At 35.9% G+C, this 13,131-nt stretch overlaps 1 long non-coding RNA gene across 1 annotated transcript; it reads left to right on the top strand.

Moving 5' to 3' along the window:
* The first annotated feature begins 240 nt into the window (after positions 1-240).
* LOC126355152 (uncharacterized) lies at positions 241-9,455 on the top strand. The gene is made up of 3 exons (XR_007565466.1): positions 241-696; positions 1,015-1,163; positions 8,823-9,455. It is a non-coding gene; the product is annotated as an uncharacterized LOC126355152 (long non-coding RNA).
* Positions 9,456-13,131: the final 3,676 nt, after the last annotated feature.

The following is a 13,131-nucleotide window of genomic DNA, read 5'->3' as shown; positions in this document are numbered from 1 at the left end:
TTTCCTAGTAGAAGTTCCACTGCAACTTTTCTCCACAATTTCACGACCGTTGAAAACATAGACTTCTCCTTTTAACAATCAAGTTAAAAATTTTGACTCCATTATTGTACTCTGCTCACACATGAAGCCCTTTTTAATTTTCTTATCCACAATATCCTTGGGAACCTCTGCTCTGTTTGCACGAATTGTTCCACAGAGAAGCATCATTTTTTTTTCTGATAGCTTATACACTAGAGAAATCCTTGTTTGGAAACTGGTTGTGTAGAGAATATGAGCCTTTGGAAAAAGAGGCTCATATATTTTCATAGTCATAGCTTCAGTGTAACATGCACCTTTGCAGTTCTTCGTATTTCACCTGATAAATAATCGAGACTGTAATTTTTCCTCCTATCTAGGTGATTATGTAGCTCTCAATTCGTTCGAGCAATCAGTCATTCATAATATGAAACACAGTCATAGCTCATTCACTCAAAATGATTCAGAAATTTTACTTATTGGAATGAAATCAGGCGATGATTCTTCTTCTGTGGCGGCTCGTGCTTTGCGGCAGTCTGTTAATCTGTACAAATAAAATGCCTCGTAATTTTTGGGAGTGTTGTATAATCAGTCTGGAAACCTCAGATCATGCGGATATTTGGCTTTGATGAAGTTTAACCTTCCGAAGAAGTAATGGAGCTCTTGGATTTTTAAATGCAGGTTCGTATCCAGTCTTTTGGAAGTTCCCTTCTGATGAACAACTACGCAACATATCTATGAATATCATTAATTCTCAAATGTCAAATACACACCTTTTGTATGAAGGAGCAATATATATATATTTCCCTTTTAATCGTACAGTTCGTATCAGTTATCTTCTGTCATAAATCTCAATAATCAGATTATAGTTTTTCAAAACAAAGCTCAGGTTACTCGGCACCAAGACAATCTCGAAAGCTTTTTTCTAACAACTCCATAGATAGGAAAAGTGCCTCATAGCCAAAAAAATTTTACAATATTGCTCAAAATAATTTTCAGAATTCTCCTTTCGACGATGTAGCTGGCGATCTCGTTGTGAAGTCGATGGAACATGAACACTGGGCACGGACAGCGGGTAGGCGACGTACAGCGTTTGGTGGAGGCGTTACGGAGGGCAGGTGATGGCTTATGATACAGGACAGAAGCAGGTAATTTGCCGTAGAAACAGCAAGATGATCTCAGGAACAGATGGTCAGTGATGTGAACGTGGAACAGGTTCAAAGCAGAATAAGAAAAGGTTCTGACTGAATAAATCCCTGGAAGAGAGTGGATTAACTCAACGAAGTCCATATTTCATCGTTGAACTCAAAATCGGAGTGGATTCTTATATTGTTTTGCATTACAACTGCTGATTGTCCAAAACATTGCCAAATAGACTGTGGGCATTTAAATTTTGTTGTAGCTCATATCGAATGTATTCCTCTCAAAAATTTTTTAAAATCTAATCTTCGTTTTGTTATAGTGCAGGTGGAAGTAGAGCATTAAATCTGTTAGAAGTTTGCTTTCAATTACGAAATTATGAATAAAATTTAAGTTTACACCTGATGAAAAATTTTAAACATAGGCATATGACACTGACTCCACAAAAGGAATAATTTCTAGAAAAAAAATTCCTTGAAAAATTTTCGTTATTCTTATAATTAATTGATTTATAGATCCACCTACAAATAAATATCATTAATGATGACATATGTTCATTTAACAAATCATCCACTCTCAGAATCTTCTTCATTCTCTCATGAACATTCATGGAAATATATTTTAACAATTATGTCCTTAATATGAAACACACAAACTGCTATTCTTAAAACGTTAATAAAAATTCTTAAATTAATTCTCCTGCTAGAGAAGGCATAATGAAAAATCTAAAAATTATAATAATTTTCTCTCGCACAACCAAAGATTTTCTTCAATTGTTTGCAGCATTGACATTATAGACTGTTGCTCCATTTCACAGTTCATTTGTTTTCTCATGCAAACAACGCACATCATACACACAGCGTATTTAGCTACATATCCTGCACTGATCAAGTTTCACACGCAATTCTCACATAAGTGCTGTGTCTTGGGGAAATGTAGATGCACTTTCATTGTATATCACTATGGCTTCTGCTCATAGTCCACACTTAAAAACACTAGAATTTAATAATATCTTCTACCTATCTTAAAATTTTGAGCTAAACTATCACAGGAGTAATCTCACTGTCTCTCAACCTATCACAGGAGTAATCTCTCTGTCTCTTAACCTATCACAGGAGTAATCTCACTGTCTCTTAACCTATCACAGGAGCAATCTCACTGTCTCTTACCCTCTAGACAACATAAACTTCTTGATATTTATATACACATTCGACTCCTAGTCAAATTTCACTCTACATTCTTCTCCATATTTGGTATCACAGATCTACGATCCTTCAAAAAATTTCTTAATATCATTATGAGGGAATAATCCCTTTATTCTTTTCGATTCGAGATATGCCAACAAGTATGATCCAGGATTTCGTATATTTACAATAACATATGGTCCGGTATAAATAAGATTCCAATTCTTTATGTTCCTCATCAGTTTCGAGGAATGGATGTGTCACCTCAATAAAACCTTTTCTCCAAGATGAAACGTCTGAATCTGGTGAATCCGTTTATCATATGTCAATTTCCGTTGTATAGCTGTTTTAGTTAAATTGACAAGTGAGAGTCGAATCTTTTCCTCCCATTTTAAATTCTGGTCTTCATACTTTGGCAGAAGTTCTATTCAATCTGACTAAACATAAGCTCTGTCGGAGTAAAGTTAGTTGAGGTATGTGTCAGATTATTAAATATTTATTCAAATTCTGACAAATAATCAGCCCATGATGTTTGTTTACTGTGACAGTATGTACGCATAAATCGGTTTAATTCTCGGAAAACTCGTGCTATTGGACTACCTTGTGGGTGGTAACATGATGTCAAAATTTGTCGAATACCAAACTGTGTTAATGTTTGCTTCCATTTAAATCCAGTAAAAGTTCTGGTATTATCTGTAATTATGGATTTCGGAAGATAGTCACGCACCAATCTCACTACAACAGCTCTGGCAGTAGCACACTTTAATGGATATAGTTTTACATATTTTGTAAACACGTCAAAGAATCCAACAATGAATTTGACTCCTCCTCTTGATCATGGGAGAGGGCCGCAGATATCACACGAAATTAACGCCCTTGACTCTCATGGAATAACTGAATGTAGAACAGGCTTACTACTTCTATTATCCGGTTTTGCCTTTTGACAGAGTAAACAGTTTTGTATTGTTTGGTGCACTTTTCTCCGAATATTCGGAAAATAACAGAATGCTCCTATTTTAGTGGCACATTTAATTACTCCAAAATGTCCCCATGATAAGTGGGCAAACCAAATTTACTTTTCCTCATATTCCTTCGGGATATATACACACCACCATGGATTGTTGTCCTTCCCACATCTGAAGAATAATACTCCATTTACTAATTTATAATGATCTAAACTAGCCATGAATTTTGTTGTTCCTTTAGCTGAATTATCTTCTTCCATTGAGGGTCTTTTCGTTGTAAATTTCCCATATCTCTACAAAGATGTACATAATAAGTCTTGTAGATATTGTCCTGCAATAGTAATACTGGAAAATCGGAAGTATGTACTGATTCTATTTCCGGCATTAAACCTTCTGGGGATCTTGACAGTGCATCCACAAAAATATTTTCTTTGCCAGACACATGAATAATTTTAAATTGGCACTGTTGCAGTGTCATTGTCCAACGTGACAGTCTGGGACATAATAATTTACATGTTTGCAAAAAGGTTAGTGATTGATGGTCACAATACACAATCGTTTTCGACCCATATAAATAATAGTTAAACCTCTTGAATGCCCAGATAACCGCAAGTGCTTCAAGTTCTGTGGTCGTATAGGCTCTTTCACAGGGCGATAACACTCGACTAGCAAATGCTATCGGTCAGAATGTTGGTACTCCTTTTATTTTCCGTATTTGGAAGAGACAAGCACCTAATCCAACATCCGATGAACCTGTGGACAGACAGAACTCACAATTCGTATTAGGTTGATATAATAAGCATGCGTTAACGAGATGGTCTTTAATGTCTCGAAAAGCTAGTTCACATTCTTCAGTCCATTGCCATGGCACATCCTTCCGTAGAAGCCGGTTTAATGCCCCAGAATTCATGGCTTGAGTGTTTATGAAATGACGGAAGAATGATGCCAAACCTATAAATCCCTTCAGCTGTCTATTATTCCGTGCTGATGGAAAATTTCAAATTGCACTTATCTTCTTCTCGGCTGGCAGGATACCTTTCGCATCTATTATATGTCCTAAGAACTTAATTTGTGGTAAAGGAAAATGAGACTTTTGTAAGTTAACTGTAATTCCGGTTTTCTTGAAAACAGCAAAAATCCTTTCCAAAATATGGAAATGCTCTTCCCATGTTTTCGTGGCTGTTGTCAACAAACACAGTTATACGAATACGCAATTCTGGTCCAAGAACATAATCCAACGCTGAAATAAATATTCTGGCACTAATATTAAGTCCAAACGGGACAACTCTAAATTGGTAACTTTTCCCAGCATAGATAAATGCGGTATATTTCCTAGATTCTTCATCCATTTGGACCTGCCAGTACGAACTTCTTAACTCAACACTAGTAAAGTATGAAACATCCTGGAAATTTTGAATTAATTCATCTATGTTTTCCGGATGAGTTCTTACAGGTACTATTATTTTATTAATCTCTCTCACATCCAGAACTAATCTAACGTTGCCTCCAGGTTTTGGAACTAGTAAGAGTGGAGAACAATATAGACTAGTTGATGGCTCAATCAAGTTCCATTCTAACATTCTATTTACCTCCCTTTGAACGGATTGTTTTAAACGCCAGGGGATCGGATAGTGCGTGTAACAGTAAGTCTGATGTGGCTTCACTTGTAGGTGACAAATATACTCTTTAATAATTCCTGGTTTCTCATCAAAAATCTCTTCATATGCCTCTAACAAATAATGAAGCTGCTACCTTTGTTCTCCGGTAAGCTGATTTTATCACTAGCTTTTATCTTTGTTGTTTGGTTAAATTCCTCCTGTTGTATCAAATCCTTTGAAAGCTCCTTCCAACGACCGTTTGTAGTGTCAATTAATTGAACTATGACACCGTGACAATATTTCTCATGCACCGTTTCCTTTCTATTTAAAGTCAGTGCTATCTCTTCTCCATTTAACCTAAATTTAGCTATTCCTTCCAAAAAACCAATCTTACAACCGTACTCCTGCATACTCCCAATACCAAGAATACAGTCCACTAATAACTTCTCCACTACAAGGAAGGTGCTTTTATTGCTACATTTTCCATTTTCATATGTAATTGTGTTTGTATTTTGACATTGGGAGAGCGTGCTCCAACAGCTCTGATGATTTCGCAGTTCTGCACCGGCAAAATTGGTACCTTCTTCTTCCTAATAATTCTCCTAAAAAGAGCTCCTGAGATGACGTTGGCGGAAGCTGCGATGTCTAATATCACGTTCGTTGGAACTTTCTCTATTTCAACAAATACTTCCGATACCGGAACACTCGATCTGTCATTATGACACTTTATTAAATCCTTTGTTAACTCTTCAGTCACAGCTCACCATCATTATATCTTAACAATTGTAATTTTACTGTTTCGCCCCTAACACATCCCCTGACCGCTCCTCCGGGGCATGATGTGGTCATGTTAAGTTTGAGTGATTGTTGCTCGAATTGGTATTTGTCTCTTCAGCTACTTCAGTGATTATCGGTTGTTGTGGTGAATTCGGTCTATATTGTCTTGCTCGATTCGTGTAATTATTGTTGTTGTTCTGCTGGTGTTGGTAGAACTGTCTTGTGTTGTCATACATTGGATTATATCGATTAAAATTCCTATTGTTCCTACAATAGCCCCTCGTTGCACCATTACTAAAGTGTCAATTATGGTAATAATTATTGTTTGCATTATGCCCATTTCTAAGTCTCCTCGGAGAGTGTAGTTGGTTATGATTATTGTGACTGCTACCATTAATGCCATTCCCATTAGAGTTGCAGCTTGGCTTCGCTTCTATTACTCTTCCTTGATATGTCATTTCTCTTGCCCTTTTATTGTCCTCCTCAATTATATCAATATGATCAAGCGTAGTCGTAAATGAGTCTATATCCTTATCATTTATATATAACATCTGATTCCTTATACTGGTGGGTAGTCTGGACTTGAGTGTCCTAAGTATATCCGACAAAGGAATCGGTAGATCCCAATACAAAGATTTATTTATGTATTTCTCTAGAAAATGAGAAAGGCTCAGGATATAATACTTCCTGCCTAAGCCTTTTTTGTATTCCAGCAGACCAATATTTTGCTAGAAAAGCCTGCTTAAATTCTGTGTAAAATTACAAGAAGATGTTTGTTCGGATGCCCACAATGCTCCTGATCCTTGTATATATCCAGATACAAAACTAATCTTTTGCCATTCTGTCCAAGATCGTGGAAATAGACCTCAGAAACTTCGAATAAAGACTACAGGATGAACATTCTTTTTCTCAGGGTTAAAGATTTGAAATTGTCTCTGTTTAATCATCTTCTCCTCAATGGAACTACGATTCCAAAAATCATCCTGTTCGTAATTTTCCCTGTGGCTATCTGTTATATCGAATCTAACTTGTGACGTTCCAGTTCTGTCTACATTGGATCTTGACGTGGACGGAATGTCACAGGCAAATTGAGAATTTTGTTTCCTACTTCTCGCAGTTTCTAAATCCTCCTGCGAGAGATTTAGTCATCTATCTATATTTTCTTTCCAACGCAAGGATCCTTCGCCAAATTGTTCACAAACTTCCATTAACCCTTTGTTGAAAAAATTCTCCTCGGAACTCTCCAAAATTGACTGTAAAGCTACTTTCACAGTTTCTTCTACCGTTTCCGAAGGAAAATTTTGCCGCTCTAATGTCATTTCTGAAAACTTTCCCGCAAGTTAATTCATTCTATGTTCCACTGTCGTCTGTTTTTCCTTCACTTCATCAAATTGCTTCTTTAGATTATCTTGGGATTCTATAATTTCTGGTATCATAGCTACCGAACACTGTATATGCGCTTGAGCTTGTATTACTTGAGGAAACAATTCTACTTGTTTCTGTATCGTGTCAATTTTGATGGATACATATTCGGTTAGTTCCGCTAATAATTTACTATTGCTTTTTTGGCATTGTTGGCGGACCTGCTTAATTTGAGCAATAAGATTCTGTTCGGTTCTTACTGTCTGTTCTTTTATTTCCTGTGTCTGGGTATTTAATCCCTGATCTAATTCGGTAAAAGTTGCTCTTAATTGATTTTTGTAATTCTGTTTGATTTTCGGCTAATTGATTTTGGAGTTCATTTTGTATAACGGATAAGTCTCGTTTTACCTCCGCTTGGGCTCCAGCTAATAGAGACAACTGTTGCATAATAACTACTAATGTGTCATAATAAGCAGTACTGATAGCATTCATATCAGCATAAATTGCCACACTGAGTCTTCCATACGCTCTAGGATACACCTGGATCAATTTGTCTTGCCATCATTTAAAATGCCCAGGAACTTCTAAGATTCACAGAATAATATATTTTGGTTACACAGTCCATGTGAATTACTTCATTTTCTTGTAAAGTTGTAAGAAATTGTATATAGTGAATTTTTCAATATTTAGTGTTCATCCATTTGACTTAAATCAGTGTAAGACATTTACAAATACACCATTACGTTTATTTTCTAGTTACAAAGCATTTAGCTTCCAAGCAAATTAATAGTGTCACAGCAAAAAGAGTAAATTTGCTCACTGTGTTTGTAGAAAGTGGGAGATTGTTGATGAAGAAAAGAAACAGTAAAGGTCCAAAATGTATCCTTGTGGCATTGCACATTTTAATGTGCCACAGTCAGATGGAACTAGACAGCCAACATTACCATTAAGTATCACCTTCTCCTTTGTACAGTGTAGATATGATTTAATCCAATTACCATTGCTAACGTTAAAACCATAAAAATCGGCCTTCCTTAGGAGAATATTGTGGTCTACACAGTCAGAGGCCTTTAAGAAGTCACAGGAAATTCCTATGTAAAAATCTCAGCAACTGCTTGCAAAAGTTACTGGCCTGATGGAACACACCTCTCGACAAATCTTGAACCTCTGTAGATACAGAGTTTGTTTTGAATAGCAAGCCCTGTTGGGCTAGAGATAGACGTGTCCTTAGTTTTTGGAAACTGTGTTGTGCTAAAATCAGAATATTCTATCTCTCTAGGAATTTTTCCAAATTTGTTAAATCAACTTTTTTATATGTAGAAGGAGCATATTTTGAGCTGCACAATTTAGAACATAAACACTGTTTTAATTCTCTTGTGAGGTAAATGCGACTTTATTATGTTTAGCTTTCTGTATTTTATGTTTTTCATAACAGTATACCTGTCATGTTGGATTATAGCGCAAATACACATTATTGGGTAACAGATGGTTGTTTAGGCGAACTTAAGAGATTGTAGGCTTCATTTTAAAGTAATAAGCTATATAAAATCATGTATACAGAAGGCAAGCAGTATCCAATAATTTTATTACACCAGATCATGTAGGGAAATCGCAGAAAAAGTTGCAAATGTAGAAACAGTGGTCAAAAAAATTTGAAAAGTAAATGAGGTAAGTTGTTGTTTATTTTATTTTATAATACACTTCTGCTTTTCTCCAAGTAACATTCTTATAGCCAAGGAAATGTGTACAGTGTCTAATGTTTATTGCATTTACCTTACTAGATATTCCAGCAGGGGATTTCCAGCGATGCCCTCATGGAAGCATAATGGACGACCATATGAATGTGATCAACTTTCTGAAGAAGGATCAATCAGTAGGTCAATGCTACACCTGACAGGCAGACCCAGAATGATTCTCTTCTTAAATACACAAAATTCTAAAGAAAGGTCGAGCACTGTTACTATTTCAGGAGGAAAATCTATAACACCGATATAGGATGCAATAAAAGTATCTGCAAGAAGGGTATATCCTGGACGGGAGTCATACCAGCAGAGATACACAGAGCTGTTATGATAAAACCAAAAAAATCAAAATTGTAACAGTCCTTTTACGGAACAACTATGGAGCAGGTTGGATGGGCATTAATAAACATTTATTCTACAAGAAAGTCTTCGAACAGAAGTCTGGAAGTGAACTGGATGAAGAATTTGATGTCCTGGAGCTACCTGGTGAGGCTGAAGAGCAGATCAGTATTTGATGTATAAAGGTAGTGATCTCATTATATGTGCTATTTTAATGTAAAGCTGACAGCAGTTATTCAAAAGAATGAATTAGTAGTTATGTACTACATTATCTTTTGTAATGGTCACAAATAATTTTGTAACAGGAATAAATATTATGATAGTTGTATGTTATTTTCATTTGTACTCATCATTTTATTACTTAAACATTTCCAGAAACTGTTTTGTCCAGATTACAGTCCCAAAAGGCCTTACATTCAAAGTAAAATATTTATTTTAGGCAATAATATTGTGATGTGATTTGTGGGAGTATAAATATAAATTCAAATATAAAAGGAAACTAAAAATAAATAAAGAATAACAATAAAAACCGATCAGTAACAGCGTGACAGTTTTTCTCATTTCTGAATCTTTTTGTTACATGGAGGTAATGGACTCTGGAAATAGTTGACTCAATTAATTCACAGTGGATAAGCTTTTCCTATATTTTTTAGAAACTAGATATTAACACTACTGGACTGTGCCTATTTGATTCATCTTTTATACCCCTGTATAATTACTTTGAGTGTCTCAAATTTTCTGGAAATAATGCTTCTCAGAATAAGCAGTTTGCTGTATCCAACAGTGGTCCAGGTTTTTTCCCACTCACATGCAACATTAGATGATTCGATATATCTCCAGCAAACATAATGGATTTCAGTTCCTAAATGGTTTTTATGTGTTGCAGTTTTGTCAGTGATCCCAGAAACGTTCAATAGGATAGTTACTCAAGTCTTCTGGGTTGTATTGGTCTGTGTTGATTTCTTTAATACTCTAATTTTTATACCGTAACTATGAAATTATTTTAGGAGTATATTAGCAATGTTTTCTCCTGTGTCTATGGTGTCTTCAGTTTTAATGATCTTAACAATAATTGTATTATTTTCATTATGTTTAGTATGTCTTGCAGTTTTAATGATGTACCATGGTACCTTATGTTTATGTTGCGAATTTGTTGTGGCTCTGTTGCTTCTTGCTTCTAGTATTAAATGCCTGTAGGCCTACTTCTTCTGAAAATGTTTAAATGTGTCCAAATTCCCTTTCATTCTGAGGCTCTTTAATCTACTCACCTGTTCGATTACTTCTTTGGCTATCCATTGCCTATGGTGACCATGATTTTTCCGATAAGCAATTTTCGAGAAGACTACATGAAAATGTCAAGTGCAACAGATTATCTGGAATAGCTTGTTCCACTATTTTCCTCTTAGGGCAATGACAAATGCTTCTGAAAGTATAAAATGCATTTTAGGTAGTTTGTAGGTACAAAACAAGTAACTATGTGTACTTTATGTTGATATGTGCAGAAATTATGAATGAAATGCAATCACTGGGCGTCGGCAAAGCATGACAACGATTGAGCATCTCCACCTGATGCGAGTGTTTTAAATCTAATATATAACTTAAATTGATATCCTCTTTAAGCTAATATCATAAAATTCACTCAAAATATGTTGCTCGAGTGAATGTGAGATCTGTTCAACCAACTGCAAAAAGATTTTATTTGAGCAACAAAATAAGGTAGTGTTCCATCAAAAGGGGTTATGTCATTTCATAATTAGTTGATGTAGATGTTCTCACAGCATTATTCGTGGAACTGTGTAGCAGGTTCACTGCTTCAAGAAAATACAAGGTGACCATCAAGCCTCGATAAGGTAACTTTTATTAGGAACAGCATCTGGATGACAGTTTCATCAAGATGTAAGAACTTAGTAACACTCTATAACAAGTGAAGCCCACATTGTACCACTTCAAATTGTGTATTAGTAGTTACTACCACAAGAGCTCTGGGACAAGTATGTAAGGTGGGACACTACCACTTTTTCATTCTTTCCCCCACCTCGTTTCCTGAATCCAAAAACATCTGCTCCCACATCCAGCCTCATCACATTTAGATGATCTCACTATTTACAAATGCAGGGTTTTGCTCTGTGTCATTTTTGTGTTTCCCATTTTTCGGTGCATTTGTTGGTTCTTGTGTGGATACTAGATCAACAGTGTGTGGTTTACAATTGACTGTGTGGCACCGTTATGCATTTCACTATAAAAAATCTTTCTTGAAGTACATTGCATATGACCTTGCAGTAAAGTTGACGGAGAGACCATGGGATCTGTGCAGGTTGGCAGTGAAGTGGGGTGTTGAGAGGTGGGAATGTAGTGTGAGTATGTGGCATGGTAGTGGGATTTCTACATTTATTTCTCTATTTCTCTCTCGCTCTGTGTGTGTGCATATGTGTGTGTGTGTGTGTGTGTGTGTGTGTGTGTGTGTGTGCGTGTGTGTGTGTGTGTGTGTGGGTGGGTGTTTTAATTTTCAGTTCATTGTTATGTAAATTTTTTTTAGTAATTAGTAAATTGTCAATTATTTGGAATATTACTTTTCTGTTATTACTTTTTTTGGTCATTGAGCAAATTTTTGTTTTTGTTTATGGTCTTCTGTGTGAAATATTCTTCCTGGAGAATTAGCATCCTCTTTCTTTTTTATTATGTAACTAGATTTACTTGTTCATTTATATCACGATGTAGTAATGATTTTCTTCTATTAGATGTTATGGATATGTGGAACCATTACATTAACCCTTCAGTGCCCCCATATTTTATTTTTACTTGATGTTGAAATTTCTTACAGTTTGAGTTGCAGCTTTTACACCTTAATTCATGTAGCCTTGAACTGTTCTGCTTGTCTTACTCTTCTGTCACGGTTTCTAAGTTTTTTTAGTGCGCTATTTGTCTCAAAGGATTTTTAACTGTGTGGTGTTTGAAGGTTTTATTAATTTTGCGTGTGATCTGGTGTGCCATTTTCTGTATTGCTGTGTGATGAGTTTTCTGGTGTGGGTGTAATTGTAAAGTAGTATTCTGGATTGTTCTCATTTTAGCTGTCTTGTATCTTCTTTTTAATTGTCTTGTATAGCTTGTGCTCCATCTTGTGCTCTTGTTGTTGAAGCTTTTGAGACACCTAATTACACTGTGAGCATCTTGGCCTGTTATATTGTCCCTGGTTATTATCGTTTCCAGGATGGTAACTGTTTTATCTTCTACTGTTGTGTCGACTTCTTCTCTGGAAACTGTGTATAGTTATTTTTATTGCAATGAAAGTGGAATTTTGGGCCCCAATAGTTTCTATGAGCCATTTTGTGGTATGTGAAAATTTGCTTCTTGAGCACTTTGAATATGCACGTGGTCCCACCAATGTATGTGTGAATCATGCTGTATACTTCCATGGTGATCATCCTACAACAAATCCATACTGTCTAGTCTTTATATTTGGTCTGATTCTCGTAAGAGATGCTCTCTTGGCTTTCAGTATGTGGAGGATGTCAACTGCTCTTATTTCCTCTTCCTCTTCCTGTATCAGTCGTATAAGACTCCAGATTGAAGACTTCTTTACTGCTCCCATATTTCTACAGGATTGTTCTTTCAAAATCTACATACAAGATATACGTTTCTGATGTCTTTAAGGCACAGAGTGCAGAGTTACTTGGTGTATGACCATACATGAGTCTAATTTTCTGCACCTCTGACGAAGCTTGTAACAAAATACATCTAAGTGAACGAACGAAAAGCAGGGGATGTACTTCTTTCATACCCAAAACAAAAATATTAAAATATCTATCTCATAATTTTGTCTTCTAGCACACATGCTGCTAAAATATGCAGTGCTCCTCTATTCTGGTGTAGCATTGTCAGTACTAATATTGTTAGCAAACTTTTGCCTGGTGAGTACTCAGACAGATTGCTGGTTGAATATTACTGTATCGGGGCCTGTCACTGATTGAAATGATGCTATTTCTATGTCCAAACAGAATGCAGGGGCTCG

The sequence above is a fragment of the Schistocerca gregaria genome, chromosome 3 (assembly GCF_023897955.1).
Source record: "Schistocerca gregaria isolate iqSchGreg1 chromosome 3, iqSchGreg1.2, whole genome shotgun sequence".
Classification (NCBI taxonomy): Eukaryota; Metazoa; Arthropoda; class Insecta; order Orthoptera; family Acrididae; genus Schistocerca; species Schistocerca gregaria.
Note: the sequence above shows the minus strand (reverse complement) of the source record. Positions and strands in the feature narration are given on the sequence as shown.